General features: G+C 30.9%; 2 long non-coding RNA genes across 2 annotated transcripts; both read left to right on the top strand.

Moving 5' to 3' along the window:
- The first annotated feature begins 1,031 nt into the window (after positions 1–1,031).
- LOC114414365 lies at positions 1,032–1,903 on the top strand. Its single transcript, XR_003667195.1, has 3 exons — positions 1,032–1,272; positions 1,391–1,495; positions 1,706–1,903. It is a non-coding gene; the product is annotated as an uncharacterized LOC114414365 (long non-coding RNA).
- Positions 1,904–2,945: 1,042 nt separating this feature from the next.
- On the top strand, positions 2,946–4,529 carry LOC114414345. The gene is made up of 2 exons (XR_003667189.1): positions 2,946–3,056; positions 4,252–4,529. It is a non-coding gene; the product is annotated as an uncharacterized LOC114414345 (long non-coding RNA).
- The last annotated feature ends 16,838 nt before the right edge of the window (positions 4,530–21,367 follow it).

Genomic DNA, 21,367 nt, shown 5'->3' with positions numbered 1-21,367 from the left:
AAGAGGAGTTCCCTCAAGAAACTCCAATTTCCAAGTAGTGTCTATTTTTACTTTCTCCTTTTAAAGGTATCTAATTTTTTAACTTGAGAAATAGCAGAATGCTTTCTGCCTCTGTGTGTGTAAACCTTACACTGGGTTGGATTGAATGAATACTTACAATATCTGCTACGTAACTTTGCTTTGGGTCTTGTTCTTAAAATACAGGATATGATGTACCATGGAAGGCCTTTTTCCAAAATTCTGCTTACGTGTGGGCATATATGCTGAATTCTTTTGTAGTTGGGGTCACCATAACTGTTTATCATATGGCTTGACACATTTTTCAGGTACTGTGTAAGCATTTAATGCTTTATTTTAGTTACCACATGATAGTTAATTATGTCATCATCATACAGCTTGACTACTTGATTTTTATTTTATTTTAAATATCTTCAATGTCTAGTATTTGGTTAATTTGGGAAAGAAAGTCATTACATATAAATAATTACTAATTTGGTTAATTTGTGTCAAATTTGTTAAAAAATAAACATGTTTAGTGTACCTAATTTTCTTTAAATTAGAAAATATTTGAAAATTTCATACTTATTTCATAAAATTTAATTAATTTCATATTGTCACGTGTTTACTATTTGAACCTTATATCAACTCTGTGACGATGGTCGCCAATCGATGTTGTTGCTCCCAAATAACCAATGTAGAATGTTGTTTCTCTAGTAATGAAGGTGGAAGAGAAACATCAAGGTTCATTGTGAAGATGAAGACAAAGGTCCACTCCAGAAGACACCACTACTAAATAAAACATTTATTACGACGCGTGAATTACGACGGTCCACAAAAACCGTTTTAAAAAAATATCCAAAATAATATTATAATAAATTTATCAATAATAAAAACGGTTATTTAAAAAACCATCGTAATTCCTTTTATATTTACACTTTTTTTTTGCTTTTTCTCTCTCATTACAGCTGTTAATTGGTTTTTTCTTGTTATTGTGATTTTCTCTCTCTCGCATCGGGCAGCGCACTGGTCATGCTTCTTCCCTCTCTCTCTCTGCTCTTCTCCGCCTCTTTGTCTTCCCTCTCTTTGCCTCTTCTCTGAGTGTTTCTCTTCCCTCTCTCTACCTCTTTCTCTTCTCTTCATTTCCGACGTTGCCTTAATTCTCAGTAAACGGAGTTCGTTGGTACCACACATACAAACGACGCATCCTTCTCTTTCTTTCGGCTTCGATTTCTCTCTCCTCTTCCTCCTCAACTCGATCCCAATTCCACTAGGGTTAGGGTTCCATCACCCTTTTCCCCTTCTCAATTCTTGCTTTCCTTTTTTATCCGCTATTGTTTTCGTTTATTAATTGATCATTCTTTCTCGTTTTGTTCTTTTTTGGTGAATCCAGGATTCAATTCTGATGCGATTCCGAGCTTGTTAGATCCACGACAAGGTTTCATTTCCCAGATTTTTTTGTAAAAAAAAATTCTTCCTCTGTCTCAACTTTCTTACGGTAAGTCATCAAACTCTCAATTTTTTGGTATATTCCACTGTCGCTTTCTCTTCACTCTCCTGAGAAGCTAAGTTTAGTGTCATTATCATAGTAGTGGAAAGTTGATAGTTGAAACCCCTTCATGGTTGCTGAAGTTCATTCAATAATCACCCAAGTGAGTTTAATAATAATTAATGTTATTGAAGCTATATGTTTCGTGTTCATTTACAGCATTTGGAGGAAGCAAAAAAGTGTTGGTAGCTGAAATTGACGCTCACAACAACAAGACTTTGCCTTAAAATAAAGAATCAAACGCTTCCTGGATTGGGTTCTCGGAAAATTAGGATCTGCTGCTTCAGTGCTTCACTGTTTTTTTTGTCTTGAGGAGCACTTGGTGCAACTTTTCTTGTTCTACACAAGATTGAAAACAAGAGGTTGGGCACTGTTTCCTTTGTGTGTGTGTGTGTTCTGTGTAAATGTAATTGCTGGCATCATGCAGCATGAACTCTTAATGAATTTAATTTCGCTTATTGAAATCTTGTAGGTCCTCTGCTTCTCATCAATGTCTTTTGAGGTACTAATCAGATTTCTACTCCAAAGTAGAAGACATTTGGTTTTATGAATTTAGTATTCTTACAAAATGTTATGAGCACCATGTGATGTGGCATTTTATTTGAGCTTAATTCCATCTGAATTATGAAGCTATTTTTGTAAGTCTAAATCATGGAATACTACGTTCTTCTGGAGCAGGGCTGCGAATATAAAGAAAGCTCGGGGATCTTATTTTTTGGAGGTAACTAATAAGGTTTTGTGTTCCATTCCTTGGTCTTCCATTTTCGGGGATCTTATATTTCAAGGATCTTATCAATAAAATAAATAGATCCTCCATTTCTCCACTGCCAATTGTTTACTCTTCCACACTGTAAGTAACTTGTTTTTACTTTTTAAATTGTGACAACGTTAAAATTTTTTTAAGCATTAGCTTCAAGGGAAGTGTTTGAATTTATACAAAATATCTCAGAATATATTTAATGTGTCTTAAAATATTTTAGAATATCTCTAAATATTATGTAATCAAATAGACATCATACTAAGGAAGTAATCTTGTTTCATAATTTTATTATGTTTCCTTATTTAGTCATTGTAAGCAATTTTATTTTATTAGCTTGTGTTGTGTGCTTGGGCTTGTTCTAGCAGTGCTTGGGCTTGTCTCTTGACTGTTTTTACATATATTGAAATTATTACTTAGACATGATAGTTCAAATGGCAAAAGGAAGATAGAAGAGAAGAACCTGGGGTTTTTGGTGTGTATTGGGAGGGGCAAGGACTCAGAAAGCATTAATCTGGTTCACACGCTACTGCACCTGAAGTTAATATTTCTTATTCATTCTTTTGTTATTATTATTATTATTATTATTATTATTATTATTATTATTATTATACTGTATTAAACTTTCCATATGTTATTCTATATTGATTATTGTATGTGAATTTTTGGTGGGTTGATGATTTATTTCAGTATTGGAAGCTAATGGTCCGAAAAATCCAAGGAATTTGTTTCAGGAATACAAGTGAATATGAGGTATGCTTCCAATTCTTCAATTTTTCATTTTTTATGTCACTGTTGATGTTTTTAGCAATATCTTTGTTATTTATTTCAAACATGCTATTATATTAATCTATAATATTACCAGCTTAAGTGAGAGAATTGTTTAAAATGATAGCCTGGCAAACTGAGAGAATTGTTTAAAATCTATAGTATTAATCTAGCGTGGCAAATTAATCTATAATATTACTAGCTTATTAAGTTATTCTAGCCTGACAAATTAATCTATAGTATTTATTTTACACTCTCCAGGCCCACTAGCTTTAGTCTAGCCATTTCCACACAATTAAATCACGTTGACATTATATATAAAAAAAATCTTTTTTAGTTTTCTCTGATTTTTTTTTAATCTTTTCAAACAATTTAAAACTAAAAGAATCTAAAATATGATTAAAATTAAAAGAGATTTTGAATAACTCTTCAAAAAAGTCAGTTTTTTTATAAAACTATTTATTACTATATTATAATAAACACACATGGCTTATTATTTTACTAATAATATAAAGTATTTTGACTTATTTTTTATATTTAATTAAAATATTTAAAATAAACAAAAAATTCAAGACATTAATTCAGTGTTGTTAATATAACCATACCTTTATTGAATATGTAATTATTTTTACAGGGATAATAATTATTTTTACAGTGTTAATAGTTGGTTTAGGACTTGTTTGGGTAAATAGTTCAATAAAATATTTATTTCTCAAGTTTTTCTCTAATAGGAATCTATTTAATCTTTTATTGACAGACTTATTAGAATAAATTCAAAGAGAAGCTTGTTTTGATATAGATTTTTATAAACTTTTTAAATGAGTTTAAATGAAAGCCTATATAAAGACCATAAATCACTGTAGTATTGAATATGCTCTTTTATATTTGTAGCTGATGTATACATGCATAGATAAAATAAAAATCCATATTTGCAGATAATTGCTTAAACAACACCCTTGATGTTTAAATGTTTTAATGGATGTAGCTTTTACTTTTAAAATTTATCTCAACTTCCTCTCCAGTCATCAATATTTTATTTCACCATTAACTGCATTGCTTCCATTTCTGATATCACGCGAGTGTGTATCCCCTTTTAGTTTTCAAACGAAAACAAGTTAATGCAGTTTATCTATTTTTGAGAACTTTCAAAATTCTAATCAAATATATGTAAACTTACCAGGTACCACTTGATTTCCCAATGCATTTGAAGAGCTTCGCCAGGAATTAGCCAAGGTTTATAGTCTCCAAGTTTGGCTGCCAAGTGCAATGCACTGTTTCCCTTTTTATCCACTTTTCCGAATATATTACTTTTCTTTAGATTTTTCTTGTTGAGCAAGAAGTTATATAAGTAAGTTTGTCTGTTCTCTACTGCCAATAGCACTATATTTTTTTTCTTGGCATCCATATCATGAACAGCTACTGGAAACGAGTCAATGATTTTCTCTACCATTTCTGTCACACTGTTCTTTGCAGCTATTAATATCGGTGTCTCCAACACCTTCTTCTTTTTGGTGTTAATCTTTTCATTTTTCATTACAAAAAAAATGTTTTCATTTTTCTCATCTTTTTTTGATGTACAATCACAACAATAAATATTGAACACCTTCTTAAAGCTTTTACCTCTTTATTATGAAGCATGCTTAACAAAAAAAATATTACTAAAACAATTATATTTTTATTTTAAAAAAAATAATAAATACATTCTAAGACGGTTCTTTAGAGAACCGTCTTAGAATGTCTATATTCTAAGTCGGTTGTCTTAAAACCGCCTTTGAATAATAATTTTAATTTAATTTATTTTTTTTTTGAAAAAGAAATACATTCTAAGACGGTTCTTCAAACACCGTCTTAGAATCATTATCTTATTTTATTAATTTTTTTTTAAAAAAAATTATATTCTAAGACGGTTCTTGATAAATCGTCTTAAAAAACCTTTACATTTTAAGACGGTTCCTAGAAAAAATAACCGTCTTAAAATGTGTAATTTTTTAAGACGGTTTCTAAAAAATCGTCGAAAAAATTTTAACTTTTTACGTCATTGGCAACAAAGACGGTTTAAAACCGTCGTAAAAAGTGCTTTAGAAACGATGTAAAATGATCTTTTTGTAGTAGTGGCACCTCTGATAAAATATTACACACACCAGGCCAGATGAAATACTTTGTAACGAGGAAAAAAAATTTTCCCAAGGTTGAGTTCCAACATTGCATGAGTTGCAGGAAGGAGCACAAGCTACGTCTTAAGAGCAAACCGAACACTAAGAACTACCAAGATGCTTTGACCAACAAATCTTGGACATGTTATCCTTGGCCTTATCAAAAGTAAGGTGCACCCAAATCACAACTGAAGCTATATGATATTCAAGTTCAGGGATGATTGATATTATCTTGTGAACTTTCTAGTTTAGGTTTCAGTTTTATATTTTTCAAGGTAGTTAACAACATCTACATACCTGGAACTCAAACTCAAGACCATTTGTAATTAACAACTTTACGCGAGAGGATCATCCACACCCTCAGAGATGTAGAGATAAATGACTGAATTGATTAATGGTATGATATGATAGAATGATAAAGAGAAATCAAGGGTGTATGTACTATTTGAGTGTCTAAATATTGCGACTCTTGTATGTTAGCTTAGGGCCAACCCAAGTTGTATATAGATTGATAAGGTGACTCACATTAGCTTATATGGCATATAGTAGACTTGAATAGTGTAAGAAGCCATATTCTAGTTGTGAGGTCACTCGAATATCAATTCTAATTAATAATGGGAGAATTTTCATTTTTCAGAATAACCTACAATAATGATGATGCGAGACCAAACACTACTAAAAAAATATGATTTTAACATCGTCAATTTAACATTGGTTTTATGAAAACCGATGTTAACAAAAGGACTTTGTTAACATTGGTTTTTTAAAAACCGATCTTGTGTGTATCCCTTAACTTCATTTTTGACCAAAGCTAATGTTGGTTGACGTGTGTTAACAATGGTTAATAAAAAACCTAATGTTGTCAAATTTTCTAAAACACATAGTCTCTTGCCCTCTAGCTGCCTCATTCTTCTCTCAATGTCATGAACCCTAATTAGGTAAGAATCTCTCCATATTTCATGATCAGGCTCCCTTCGATACTCCTGCCAACGAACCCAAAGCCTCATAGTCACGGCCACAGGTCCTCCCACCCTAAAGCCTCACCGTCCCTTCCTCACCCTAACCCACACCAACTTGTACCAGCAACTTGCATACAAAGCCAACGCCTCCATCTACACGTGCTTCGTTTCCCCTTTATTATGATTAATTCTGAGTTTGAACTCAATGGGAATGAAGAACATCTCAAGCTTCAATTAACAACCTCGATGGAGAAGCAGTCACAATCTATAGAATTTAGGTTTGGACTTAATTGTAAAAACTAACTCAAGGTAAGAATTGCCGTCACTTATAATTTCACAATACTACCAGCTAGTTGATGTCACCCCAGCAAGTCGGGAGATGGACGTCTCAGTTATGAACTTTGCAGGATTAGGCATCTTTGTGAGGTTTGATAACAGCCTGATAACATGTGACCCAATAGGCCAACAACAACCCTTATTTTGAAGCCATATTAGCATTCAAGTTTAGGTCTTACTTAACTCCTAAAAGCTAGTTTGATAGGTGAAAATTGCCCCCTTATACCACTAGTCTATGTGTTATTTCCTACACAATGCTATAATTTTTTTGTAGTGTTACATAAATTAATCATCCTAGACTATCAGAAACACCTGTAGGCATAAGCGTCAATCCACCTCCAAAACACAGTAGTATAAAAAGATAATATCAAAAAGAAAACTTTAAGTTGAGTACCATGTCAAGCTCAATCTTATTCAAAGAGAACTAGTTCTGAGTTGATCATATGAAAGACCAAGATGGTACCATCTAGAAGTTCTCCAAAGGAAAAGAAAAAAAGTCACAGCTTTCTTAAACAGTAATAAAGAGGTCCCAAGTTTCTCCGCAACATCATATAGTTTTCATGTCTTCATGTAGGTGCCAAATGAGTCAATTAAGAAATGGCACTTTGCAGAGCCTAGTTAAGGTTTAGCATATAGCATAAAGTCTCTGCATTCTTGGCAATTGCAATCCTCAAAGCGGCACTTGATGCACCCTTCACAGTAACAAGTTGAGCAGCCTTGGCAAGTTAACGAACGAGAACAGCCCCTGCTTGCTTTCAGACTTGATCTCTCTTCATCATCATCGCATGTTATTCTGAAAAATGAAAATTTTCATATCATTAATCAGAATTGATATTTCAGCAGATCTCTCAACTAGAAATAGCTTCTTATATTATTCAAGTTTACTGTATGCAATATAAGCTAGCGTGAGTCACTTTTCAATCTATATACGGTTTGGCTTGGCCCTAAGCTAACATACAAGAGTCCCAATATTTGGACGCTCAAATTGTACATACACCTTGATTTCTCTTTATCATTCTTTCATATCATACCATTAATCACGTCAGTCATTTATCTCTCCATCTCTGAGTCCATGGATGACAATCCGACATAAAGTTGTTCATAACAAGTGGTCTTAAATCAAAGTTATAGGTATGTTGATGTTGTTAATTACTTGGAAAAAGAACGTTGTTGCAATAATCAATCATCCTACCTTACTAAAGCTAGATTGTCTCTAGTTGAAGGTATTTGTGATTTTTAGTAAAATATCAATTATCGCTCATCCTTTTTGTCTCTCTAGCTCTTATTGACACATCGTAAGTCCCCAGTATCTTTTTGCAGCATATAATGTGTTTTGCAAGACTAAGTACCAACTACGTTCACAAGAAAATACTAATGATGCATGTACTTGAATATCATATAGCTTGAGTTGGGATTGAGCAACTTACTTTTGTTAAGGCCAAAGAGAACAAGTCCAGCATTTGTTGTTTAAAGCCTCAAGGTAGTTCTTAATGTCTGGTCTGCTCTTGAAATGGAACCTGCGCTCCTTCCTGCATCCCGTGCAATGCAGGAACTCATCCTTGTGAAAGTTTTGTTTCCTCATTGCAGAGTCTTTCCGGTTAGCCACATTTGCCTGGTGTGTGTAATACTTTATCAGAGGTGTCTTCTAGCATATAATTTGATAAAACATGTAATCTTAAAAACTAAATTGAGGATTTTCTTTTTAAAATGTTTCTTTATTGATTTATACCAGCTACCTAAGTTGGATTTATCTCCATTGTTCTCTTTGAGTTACCATATGAAAACATAAAACACTTAAGGAAAATAATTGATTTAGGAAAAATCACACTAACCTTGAGTAATATTGTCGTCTTCTGTCTTTTTCTCATTTCCTTGACTTCTCTTCTGTTTAGGTGGATCACCTGTAATCATATGAGGAAAGAAAGCCCTTAATTTTACTTTTCAATCCTTCTTAAATTAAGTAAATATAAAAAAATTGGTGCCCTAAGTTCATGACTGCACAATGAGATGCATGCAAATTGACTGTAGGTAGTCCAGATTCTTCTTCCGCCATTTGATTTAGGGATTTTGGTATGGACTATTTTCTTCTCAAACAGGAATTTCACAATGAGAAAAACTTTCAATGTTGTCTAATGAGCCTATAAACTATGTTGCAAAAATATAATTTATAACCATTTTTTTTTAATAAAAGCGGACACATTAAAAGAAATCAAATCTGAATCCCAAAATAGCCAAAGAAATAATAATTAAACACACTCTTAATTTCTTCATAGTTGAAAATATAATAAAACAAAAGTGATGTGATGATTTCAAGGAAAATCACACTAACCTTCTGTAATATTCCTGAGTTCTTCCTCTATCTCGATTCTTAGACTTCTCTCCTCTTGAGGTGGATCCCCTGTAACGAGATCGAGAGAAAGGAAACCCTTAATTTTATTTTTCACTTCTTTCAAAATTACTTCGATAATCAATAAAATTCACTAAAATTAAATACACATCAAATTATAACTATTTTTGTAAAAGAGAGAAATATCGCTTGAATGCATAGAATTCAGCTACCTTTTGAAACCATATGTAAACATAAAACACTTAAGCAAATTAATTGATTTTAGAAAAATCACTCTAACCTTGAGTAATATTCTCATCTTCTTTCTTTTTCTCATTTCCTTGACTTGTCTTCTGTTGGGGTGGATCACCTGTAGTCATATGGGGAAAGAAAATCCTTAATTTTATTTTTCAATCCTTCCAAAACAACTGAATATAATAAAATAAAAATTGGAGCCCTAAGTTCATCACTGCACAATGAGATGCATGCAAATTGACTATAGGTAGTCCAAATTCTTCTTCGACCATTTGATTTAGGGATTTTGGTATGGACTGTTTTCTTCTCAAATCTGAATCCCAAAAAAGCCAAAGAAGTAATAATTATATACACTCTTAATTTATTCATAGTTTAAAATATAATAAAATAAATGTTCTGTGATGATTATAAAAGAAAGTATATTAATAGTCACTTATTAAATGAAATTTGGAAGTAAGTGATAAATATTTTTCTATAAAATACAAATCACATTAATTTATACGTTTTCATAATAAATTTATATTAAAGTGTAATAAAAAATAATAAATGTTTAAAACACAATTGACCAAGTGTATTGCACACTATTTGAACGCCATCCTAGCTACATATAATGAGATGTTGATCATAATAAATATTAAAATAATTGAGAATGTATTTTGATAAAAGATAATTAGGTGACGATCAAATACTTCTCTTAAAATTAAATGCTGAAAATAAAAAACTAGAAGTTATGTGTTCATTATGATAAAGGATTTGTCTCTTCATGACTTACTGTCTTCTTTTAAGAGATTATTTAAATAATTTTTTTATTATTTAATAATACTCATTAATCATATAAATGCTTAACTTCAACAACAACAAAAAAAAAAACAAAAAGTCACGTAACTCTTGTAATATTCAAGCATCTCTTAATTACATCATTAATTAATACTTTTATTTTTATGCATAAATTTAGTTCATTTTAATAATCAAATTAATTGATATTAAAAATGTATCTCAATCAATTGATATATTACCTGAAATCTCTATAGTGACCAAGCATCCCTTAATTGTTATTTCTAAGTTCTTACACGGAGTATCGGGTTTTTAGGGAAGGGCATTTCAGAGTTTAAGTTTATTGGCTTTGGCTTTTCTCCTGCCGCCATAGGAAGTAGGGAGTTCTAACTGATATTAGAATGACTATGGATGTGGCTGTTTTTATCATGGGGGGGGGAATCCACTTATTTATGCAAGTGGAATAATCTTGTTTTTGGAGGTGGTGGGTAAATTTGATGTGGAGATTATGTGTCATTGTTTTTGTTTCTGCAGAAATCATATGAAACCAAACGATATAAAAAGGGTCTCAAAGCAGCTGATGTAATTTTGAAAAAATTTCCCGACCATGGAGGTATACTTTATTATATTGGTGATTATTTTCTAAGTTTTTCCTTACGGCCAGGGGTCATCTTATTTCCCTTCTTAATTGTTTAAGTAAGCCATGCAAGAAATGCAATGTTAGCCCCTCCCCCCTTCCCCATTTTCTATCTATTATTTCTTATTTGCAGCATATTTTATTTCTTTGGTCATAATTTTTATTTATGTGTCCGTTCCGGTTTCTGGATGATAGAAACTTTATTGATGAAGAGTTTGACATTAAATTTCATGGATCGTAAGTCTGAAGCATACAAACTAGTTTATCAATCTTACAATAGTTGTCTATCAGATGATCCAGCTTTGATTTTTGTTCTGGTACAGAATGACCTTAAAAGTCATGTTTGCTGCATTGTTTATGGTCTCCTTTATCGGTCAGAGAGAGAATATCGGGAGGTGATCAAGTGCTATCGAAATGCACTGAGAATTGATCCCGACAATATTGAAATTGTTTGTGACCTATCACACCTACAGGTAGCATCTTAAATGCATTTGCCGTTAGTTGCTTCTCTATAATCAATAAATTTAACTTGGATGTTAGTCTTTGATTATGCTGGCATGTACTTAAGTTTGAAAATCATAATGTTAGTCTGTTTACCAAGTGGAGATGTTTTTTTTTTTTTTTTTGTCTTCTATTTTCTATTTTATTGAAAATGATAACAGGATGTGCTTAAACTAGAATTATTTATCACATTAGAACTTGCTCTGGATTAAGGGGAAAGGTGAATGAAAATCTCCTTCGGGTCTCCTTCCGTCCTGAATTTTGAAGTGCACCAAGAAAGACCATATCATGGGAGGAATTTCACCTTAGGACCTTAGAGGAAAACTCATTATAATCCTTATAAGTAAGATTGGATAACATAATCTCGTAAAAAAAGTGTGGATAACATACTGTGAAAGGTTGAGTGCATAATGTAAATTAAATTAATTTTTTACACTCACAATTTATGTTCCTTAACATTAGCAAGTATAACTATTTTGATATTATTTGTACAAGTTGCGTATCTACTGTAATATTTAATTAACTACCTTGATGAATGATAATTGGTACTATTGAGTTTTAACGCTTTTTAAATGTATAGGTAAAACAAACACTACAGAAACTTAACATATTTAAGTTGTGACTTGTCGCAAGCAGCCTTAAACAGTGCACGCTAAACCCTGTCATGGTAGTAGAGATTATTTTTACGAGTTAAATTTATACATATATGGTCATATGTGAGTATGTAGTGTGAATTGAAGGGACTTTTATATGAGAAAGTGAGATAATCATGATTAATTAAGTATCGGATCAAATCATGCAATATTAACATTAAAGATAATGTGACATAACTTTTTCAGAGATTATATAGGCATAATTATCCACGTACATGATTATATAATCTAAATTTACTTCTCTTATCTTCTTATTACAAATACTATTCTCACTTTATGTATCCCCTTGTTTATGTGTGTGTGTGTGTGTGTATATATAAGGATAAATTTGTTTAAACTTTAAAAAAATAATTTTAAAATAAGAGTCTCTTATATGAGCATTTTCATACAAAATAGATAGAATTTACTTTTTAAAATATAAAGAGTTTAGACAAATATACTAAAAAAATAAAAAATTACTTATTTTATTACAATGAGCGTTTATTTCAACAAATAATTTTAAAGAAACTACTCATATATTATATTTATAAATGAATAGATTTGTTACGAGAAAACGACAAAATTTTATTATTAGAGATGTATGCGGAAAAATATTTTACACCAACTATGTACATTTTATACAGTACAATGTTTTTTAATATATTACAAACATGTTTTAATACATAACACAAAATAATTATATCCCATTCAATAAATAATTAATAATTTTCAGTATTTTTTAATGACATGTTCATCATGGGTTTTTCTATATGGTATTTTTTTAGTTGTGACTTGTTGCAAGCAGCCTTAAACAGTGCATGCTAAACCCTGTCATGGTAGTAGAGATTATTTTTATGAGTTAAATTTATACATATATGGTCATATGTGAGTATATAGAGTGAATTGAAGGGACTTTTATATGAGAAAGTGAGATAATCATGATTAATTAAGTATCGGATCAAATCATGCAATATTAAGATTAAAGATAATGTGACATAACTTTTTAAGAGATTATATAAGCATAATCACCTAGAAGAAGGTGAAGCTTTGTACCGGGCATTACTTTCCATGAATCCTGATAATTATAGGTGATCTGTGTTGCCACTTATATTTTAGGTTGAAGTATCTCAGTTGATTAGTCATTTTCAGGTGTTTTTTTTCTCTGATGTTGTTATTTTTTTTTGGCACCTTTCTTGGTTCTCAATAAAATTGTTCTATTCATAAAACTTCCATTTTAATTATTCATTGTGTTTCAAATGGTGAGATTGAGATGTACGCATGTATTCTATGGTATATTTTCATATAAAAAAATTACGGAATAGTTTTTGTTGATGTTTTAAAAATCGGACCTGTCATTAAACTTCCTATTCTGCTGTTTATATAAACTTATTAACCTTATATGAATGCCATGTTTTTTATATGTTATGCCTTCAAGGCAGCATGCATGTTCATGTATAAGTTGTCATGGATGTTCGGTTGAAGACTTCCATTCTTTTGTTTATGTATTTTGAGGCTTTTGTTTATATGGACTATTTCCTAGTGTTACTTATTATACATAATATCCTTATCTCGTCTTCATACAATTTACAAGTAGTCTTTTGTTAAGGATTTTGATGGTAATAACATTATATATATTCATAAAGAGGAGTTCACTCAAGAAACTCCAATTTCCAAGTAGTGTCTATTTTTACTTTCTCCTTTTAAAAGTATCTAATTATTTAACTTGAGAAATAGCAGAATGCGTTTTTGCCTCTGAGTGTGTAAACCTTACACTGGGTTGGATTGAATGAATACTTACAATATCTGCTAAGTAACTTTGCTTTGTGTCTTGTTCTTAAAATACAGGATACGATGTACCATGGAAGGCCTTTTTACAAAATCCTGCTTACGTGTAGGCATATTTGCTGAATTCTTTGGTAGTTGGGGTCACCATAACTGTCTATCATATGGCTTCACACATTTTTTAGGTACTGTGTCAGCATTTAATGCTTTATTTTAATTACCACATGATAGTTAATTATGTCATCATCATACAACTTGACTACTTAATTTTTATTTTATTTTAAATATCTTCAATGTCTAGTATTTGGTTAATTTGGGAAAGAAAGTCATTACATATAAATAATTACTAATTAGGTTAATTTGTGTCAAATTTGTTAAAAAAATAAACATGTTTAGTGTACCTAATTTTCTTTAAATTGGAAAATATTTGAAAATTGCATATTTATTTCGTAAAATTTAATTAATTTCATATTGTCACGTGTTTACTATTTGAACCTTATATCAACTCTGTGACAATGGTCATCAATCGATGTAGTTGCTCCCAAATAACCAATGTAGAATGTTGTTTCTCTAGTAATGAAGGTGGAAGAGAAACATCAAGGTTCATTGCGAAGATGAAGACAAAGGTCCACTCCAGAAGACACCTCTGATAAAATATTACACACACCAGGCCAGATGAAATACTTTGTAACAAGGAAACAAAATTTTCCCATGGTTGAGTTCCTACATTGCATGAGTTGCAGGAAGGAGTACAAGCTACGTCTTAAGAGCAAACCAAACACTAAGAGCTACCATGATGCTTTGACCAACAAATCCTGGACATGTTATCCTTGGCCTTATCAAAAGTAAGGTGCACCCAAATCACAACTGAAGCTATATGATATTCAAGTTCATGAATGATTGATATTATCTTGTGAACTTTCTAGTTAAGGTTTCAGTTTTATATTTTTCAAGGTAGTTAACAACATCTACATACCTGGAACTCAAACTCAAGACCATTTGTAATTAACAACTTTACGCGAGAGGATCATCCACGCCCTCAGAGATGTAGAGATAAATGACTGAATTGATTAATGGTATGATATGATAGAATGATAAAGAGAAATCAAGGGTGTATGTATTATTTGAGTGTCTAAATATTGAGACTCTTGTATGTTAGCTTAGGCCCAACCCAAATTGTATATAGATTGATAAGGTGACTCACATTAGCTTATATGGCATATAGTAAACTTGAATAGTGTAAGAAGCCATATTCTAGTTGTGAGGTCACTCGAATATCAATTCTAATTAATAATGGGAGAATTTTCATTTTTCAGAATAACCTACAATAATGATAATGCGAGACCAAACACTACTAAAAAAATATGATTTCAGCATCGTGAATTTAACATTGGTTTTATGAAAACCGATGTTAACAAAAGGACTTTGTTAACATCGGTTTTTTGAAAACCGATCTTGTGTGTATTCCTTAACTTCATTTTTCACCAAAACTGATGTTGGTTGACGTGCGTTAACAATGGTTAATAAAAAACCTAATGTTGTCAAATTTTCTAAAACACATAGTCTCTTGCCCTCTAGCTGCCTCATTCTTCTCTCAATGTCATGAACCCTAATTAGGTAAGAATCTCTCCACATTTCATGATCAGGCTCCCTTCGATACTCCTTCCACCAAACCCAAAGCCTCATAGTCACCGCCACAGGTCCTCCCACCCTAAAGCCTCACCGTCCCTTCGTCACCCTAACCCACAACATCTTGTACCGGCAACTCGCATACAAAGCCAACGCCTCCATCTACACGTGCTTCGTTTCTCCTTTATTATGATTAATTCTGAGTTTGAACTCAATGGGAATGAAGAAAATCTCAAGCTTCAATTAACAACCTCGACGGAGAAGCAGTCACAATCTATAGAATTTACGTTTGGACTTAATTGTAAAAACTAACTCAAGGTAAGGATTGTCGTCACTTATAATTTCACCATACTACGAGTTAGTTGATGTCACCCCTGCAAGTCGGGAGATGGACGTCTCAGTTATGAACGTTGCAGGATTAAGCATCTTTGTGAGGTTTGATAACAGCCTGATAACATGTGACCCAATAGGCCAAAACCAACCCTTATTTTGAAGCCATATTAGCATTCAGGTTTAGGTCTTACTCAACTGCAAAAAGCTAGTTTGATAGGTGAAAATTGCCCCCTTATACCACTAGTCTATGTGTTATTTCCTACACAATGCTATAATTTTTTTGCAGTGTTACATAAATTAATCATCCTAGACGATCAGAAACACCTGTAGGCATAAGTGTCAGTCCACCTCCAAAACACAGTAGTATAAATAGATAATATAAAAAAGAAAACTTTAAGTTGAGTACCATGTCAAGTTCAATATTATTCAAAGAGAACTAGTTCTGAGTTGATCATATGAAAGACCAAGATGGTACCATCTAGAAGTTCTCCAAAGGAAAAGAAAAAAAGTCACAGCTTTCTTAAACAGTAATAAAGAGGTCCAAAGTTTCTCCGCAACATCATATAGTTTTCATGTCTTCATGTAGGTGCCAAATGAGTCAATTAAGAAATGGCACTTTGCAGAGCCTAGTTAAGGTTTAGCATATAGCATAAAGTCTTTGCATTCTTGGCAATGGCAATCCTCAAAGCGGCACTTGATGCACACTTCATAGTAACAAGTTGAGCAGCCTTGGCAATTTGAAGAACGAGAACAGCCCCTACTTGCTTTCAGACTTGATCTCTCTTCATCATCATCGCATGTTATTCTGAAAAATGAAAATTTTCATATCATTAATCAGAATTGATATTTCAGCAGATCTCTCAACTAGAAATAGCTTCTTATATTATTCAAGTTTACTGTATGCAATATAAGCTAGCGTGAGTCACTTTTCAATCTATATACGGTTTGGCTTGGCCCTAAGCTAACATACAAGAGTCCCAATATTTGGACGCTCAAATTGTACATACACCTTGATTTCTCTTTATCATTCTTTCATATCATACCATTAATCACATCAGTCATTTATCTCTCCATCTCTGAGTCCATGGATGACAATCCGACATAAAGTTGTTCATAACAAGTGGTCTTAAATCTAAGTTATAGGTATGTTGATGTTGTTAATTACTTGGAAAAAGAACGTTGTTGCAATAATCAATTATCCTACCTTACTAAAGCTGGATTGTCTCTAGTTGAAGGTATTTGTGATTTTTAGTAAATTATCAATTATCGCTCATCCTTTTTGTCTCTCTAGCCCTTATTGACACATCGTGAGTCCCCAGTATCTTTTTCCAGCATATAATGTGTTTTGCAAGACTAAGTACCAACTACGTTCACAAGAAAATACTAATCATGCATGAACTTGAATATCATATAGCTTGAGTTGGAATTGAGCAACTTACTTTTGATAAGGCCAAAGAGAACAAGTCCAGCATTTGTTGTTTAAAGCTTCGTGGTAGTTCTTAATGTCTGGTCTGCTCTTGAGATGGAACCTGTGCTCCTTCCCGCATCTCGTTCAACATAGGAACTCATCCCTGTGAAAGTTTTGTTTCTCAAATGCTTCTAGAGTGACATTCACTGATTATTCCAAACAAACATGTTTCCACCAACTTCAGTATTCTCCCTCGTTTCCACCAACAAATAATGCATAGGATCGAAATTATATTTATAATAATAATTTATATTGCTAATAAAATAAAATGAAAAGAAATAGTGATTCTATCTCACAGATATTTTTTTTTATAAAATTAAATCTATATATCTGCTATTTATTTGTTTTTTCCAAATTACAAAATAAAACTATTATTTAACCTATTTTAAATAACAAAAATAAGGCTCTAAAAAAGATCAACAGATTCTGCAGTTCCTGTTCCATTGTTTTTTTATTGTGCAATTATAACAATACAAAACAAAAATACTTGCTTGAAACATTAGAGATCAATTATACTATCGCAAAATAAAAAAAAAATAGAAATTGAAGTGGAAAACTTACCCAAGGGACACTCAGGGCAACACTCACAAGTGATGAAATATTGACCTTCGTTATTAATTTTTAGCCTCCCAACATAATCTCCATATTTTTTGTTTGTAGTGCCACAAAGAACCTCAATATAGTCCTCACCTCTTTTAAAATCTAGGATCATTTTGTGCTCTTCTTCATCAAATAATATTTTACCATCATCTCCAACCCTAAATTGCTTTCTTCGTTTTGATGGCCCTGTTTATTTGATCATGAACATATTTACAAGCCAAGAATTATGGACAAAAATGAAACTAGCTAAGATATGTTCACTCCCATAAGGGTGTAAAATTGTGAACTAGTTATGTGACAATAATATTACACAACAAAGAATGGAAAATCATCAAGTAGGCATAAAACCATGCATGCTGATATACACATGATAGTACGGGTAGAATGGCTTAAATGTGAAATTAAGTAAATATAAAAAAATTGGTGCCCGAAGTTCATGACTGCACAATGAGATGCATGCAAATTGACTGTAGGTAGTCCAGATTCTTCTTCCGCCATTTGATTTTGGGATTTTGGTATGGACTGTTTTCTTCTCAAACAAGAATTTCACAATGAGAAAAACTTTCAATGTTGTCGAATGTGCCTATAAACTATGTTGCAAAAATATAATTTATAACCATTTTTTTTTAATAAAAGCGGACACATTAAAAGAAATCAAATCTGGATCCCAAAATAGCCAAAGAAATAATAATTAAACAAACTGATGTGATGATAAAAGAAAAGTGATGTGATGATTTCAAAGTAAATCACACTAACCTTCTGTAATATTCTTGAGTTCTTCCTCTATCTCGATTGTTAGACTTCTCTCCTCTTGAGGTGGATCGCCTATAACGAGATCGAGAGAAAGGATACCCTTAATTTTATTTTTCACTTCTTTCAAAATTACTTCGATAATCAATAAAATCCACTAAAATTAAATACACATCAAATTATAACTATGTTTGTAAAAGAGAGAAATATGGCTTGAATGCATAGAATTCAGCTACCTTTTGAAACCACATGTAAACATAAAACACTTAAGCAAATTAATTGATTTTAGAAAAATCACACTAACCTTGGGTAATATTCTCATCTTCTTTCTTTTTCTCATTTCCTTGACTTGTCTTCTGTTGGGGTGGATCACCTGTAGTCATATGGGGAAACAAAATCCTTAATTTTATTTTTCAATCCTTCCAAAACTACTGAATATAAAAAAATAAAAATTGGAGCCCTAAGTTCATGACTGCACAATGAGATGCATGCAAATTGACTATAGGTAGTGCAGATTCTTCTCCGACCATTTGATTTAGGGATTTTGGTATGGACTGTTTTCTTCTCAAATCTGAATCCCAAAAAAGCCAAAGAAGTAATAATTAAATACACTCTTAATTTATTCATAGTTTAAAATATAATAAAATAAATGTTCTGTGATTATCATAAAAGAAAGTATATTAATAGTCACTTATTAAATGAAATTTGGAAGTAAGTGATAAATATTTTTCTATAAAATACAAATCACATTAATTTTTACGTTTTCATAGTAAATTTATATTAAAGTGTAATAAAAAATAATAAATGTTTAAAACATAATTGACCAAGTGTATTGCACACTATTTGAACGCCATCCTAGCTACATATAATGAGATGAAGATCATAATAAATATTAAAATAATTGAGAATGTATTTTGGTAAAAGATAATTAGGTGACGATCAAATACTTCTCTTAAAACTAGATGCTGAAAATAAAAAACTAGAAGTTATGTGTTCATTATGATAAAGGATTTGTCTCTTCATGAGTAACTGTTTTCTTTTAAGAGATAATTTAAATAAATTTTTTATTATTTAATAATACTCATTAATCATATAAATGCTTAACTTCAACAACAAAAAAAAAAAACAAAAAGTCACATAACTCTTGTAATATTCAAGCATTTCTTAATTACATCATTAAGTAATACTTTTATTTTTATGCATAAATTTAGTTCCTTTTAATAATCAAATTAATTGATATTAAAAATGAATGTCAATCAATTGATATATTACCTGAAATCTCTATAGTGACCAAGCATCCTAAATTATCTAGCTATAACGCACATTGATTGATTTACAAAATAAATTACGGAGGGGTCGTGTGATTGACCAACACTGCATGAGGGTTTTTGCATTTAATAGGAAAAGTTGAATGCACAAAATTAAATAGAAATAAAATTGAAAACTGTATTTAATAAGACTACATTTCTTTAATCCTATAAATTTATAGTTTTCCATATGAAATGTAATATGAAATTACTTTATCTTTATCATTATCTTTAGATATACAAAAGAAAGAATATGTGGGTAGTTGCGGAAATATATTTTGTAGCTTTTGATGAGGAATTGAATAGAAAAAATTCAATATGATTGTATTAATAGAAATTGATTGACCGAAAAAACCGATCGTGATTATAAATACAAAAGCAATTCCTGTAACCAATCATGATTATACTTTTTTCACCCAATTCATTTTGCACCCGTTGAAATACAATCGTAGGTGTAGCATAATCTTTTGAAGGAAAAAATTACACAAAATTTTACTTTTATGCGTCTTTTGAATCTGTAGGTATATTGTATATCACGAATTTAATTATATATTTTTTATTTCTTTAATCATATTATGATATATTTCCTGTCTTTTCTAATGTCAAATTATTTTTTATTGCTACAGGAATATGTTCAAAATTAGCATTTTTATTAGCCATTTAAACGTGACCTTCCAACCTACCAAACTAAAGCTATAAAAGTCATACAAAATATATTTTATATGATGAAAACATAATTAATTAAAAAATATCACTAAATCCTCCATTAGAGTTGATGTCATGTCAAAATTTAAATTTAAAGTACAAAATTAATTATTAATGCTAAATTGTTTATAATATTAACTAATAAAAAGAAAATAAGGACAAATTACCTTATTTATACTCTATTAGTAACTAAACAATCATAAATTATTTTTCTCTATATTCTTTAAAGAAAATAAATTCATTGATAATTGAATAGTAAGAAATAATTCTAAAGAGCATTTGATAGTAATATAATATTATATATTAATATTAACTAAAAATATAAATAATTATAGTAATATTATATGTATAATATTTTAAAAAAAGTTTGTAAGAGGGAGGAGGGGGTGGCCAACCCCCTTGGTTTAAATGTTGGTCCGTCTCTGATACTATATAATGTACAATTGTTGCATTTAAGATTAATCTTCCCAATATGCTATTCAGAAATATAGACTAATTTTCTGGATTGTGTAATAACACTAGACTAAATGCCACCCAATTGAGAGATTATGTTTTGGAATCAAATGTCTATCAAGTATAATATTTCAATATTTATTACCATTGTATTTCCATTTTTCTTAAGTTGTGTAACATTCAACATTAAGTTGTAGTTTCAAATTGATAGAGAAATGCAACATGATATTGAAATTTAAACATCTTTGCTACCAATAAACATATTGTAACAAAAGTTTTCATTTTGTTACAATTCAAAATATAGTTTATCAAATATTCTTGCATATAAAATCATATATTGTTGAATTATTTTTATCTTTATTTCCTTTTATCAAGTGAATGAGATGTATAAAGAATCATTGAAAAATGATATATTTCTTTTGACAAATTACGTACATTAATTTACAACATTTTGTAACAACAATAATTGCTAAATTAACAATAACACGCGTTATCAAACTTTTATTAATTTGAATTATTCTTTTAAAGTTTTACTTATCATATGCCAAAATAAATAGTTCTACAAAAAAAATTGAGCAGCCTTTTGCTCTAAAACTATATTATTTAATACAAAATCATCCTATCACTACACAACCAAACTTGTTTATCCTGTGCATTGCACGGATCAAAAACTAGTATATACTGACACAACTTATT

The sequence above is a fragment of the Glycine soja genome, chromosome 6 (genome assembly GCF_004193775.1).
Source record: "Glycine soja cultivar W05 chromosome 6, ASM419377v2, whole genome shotgun sequence".
Classification (NCBI taxonomy): Eukaryota; Viridiplantae; Streptophyta; class Magnoliopsida; order Fabales; family Fabaceae; genus Glycine; species Glycine soja.
This window is presented reverse-complemented; position numbering and strand designations above follow the sequence as displayed.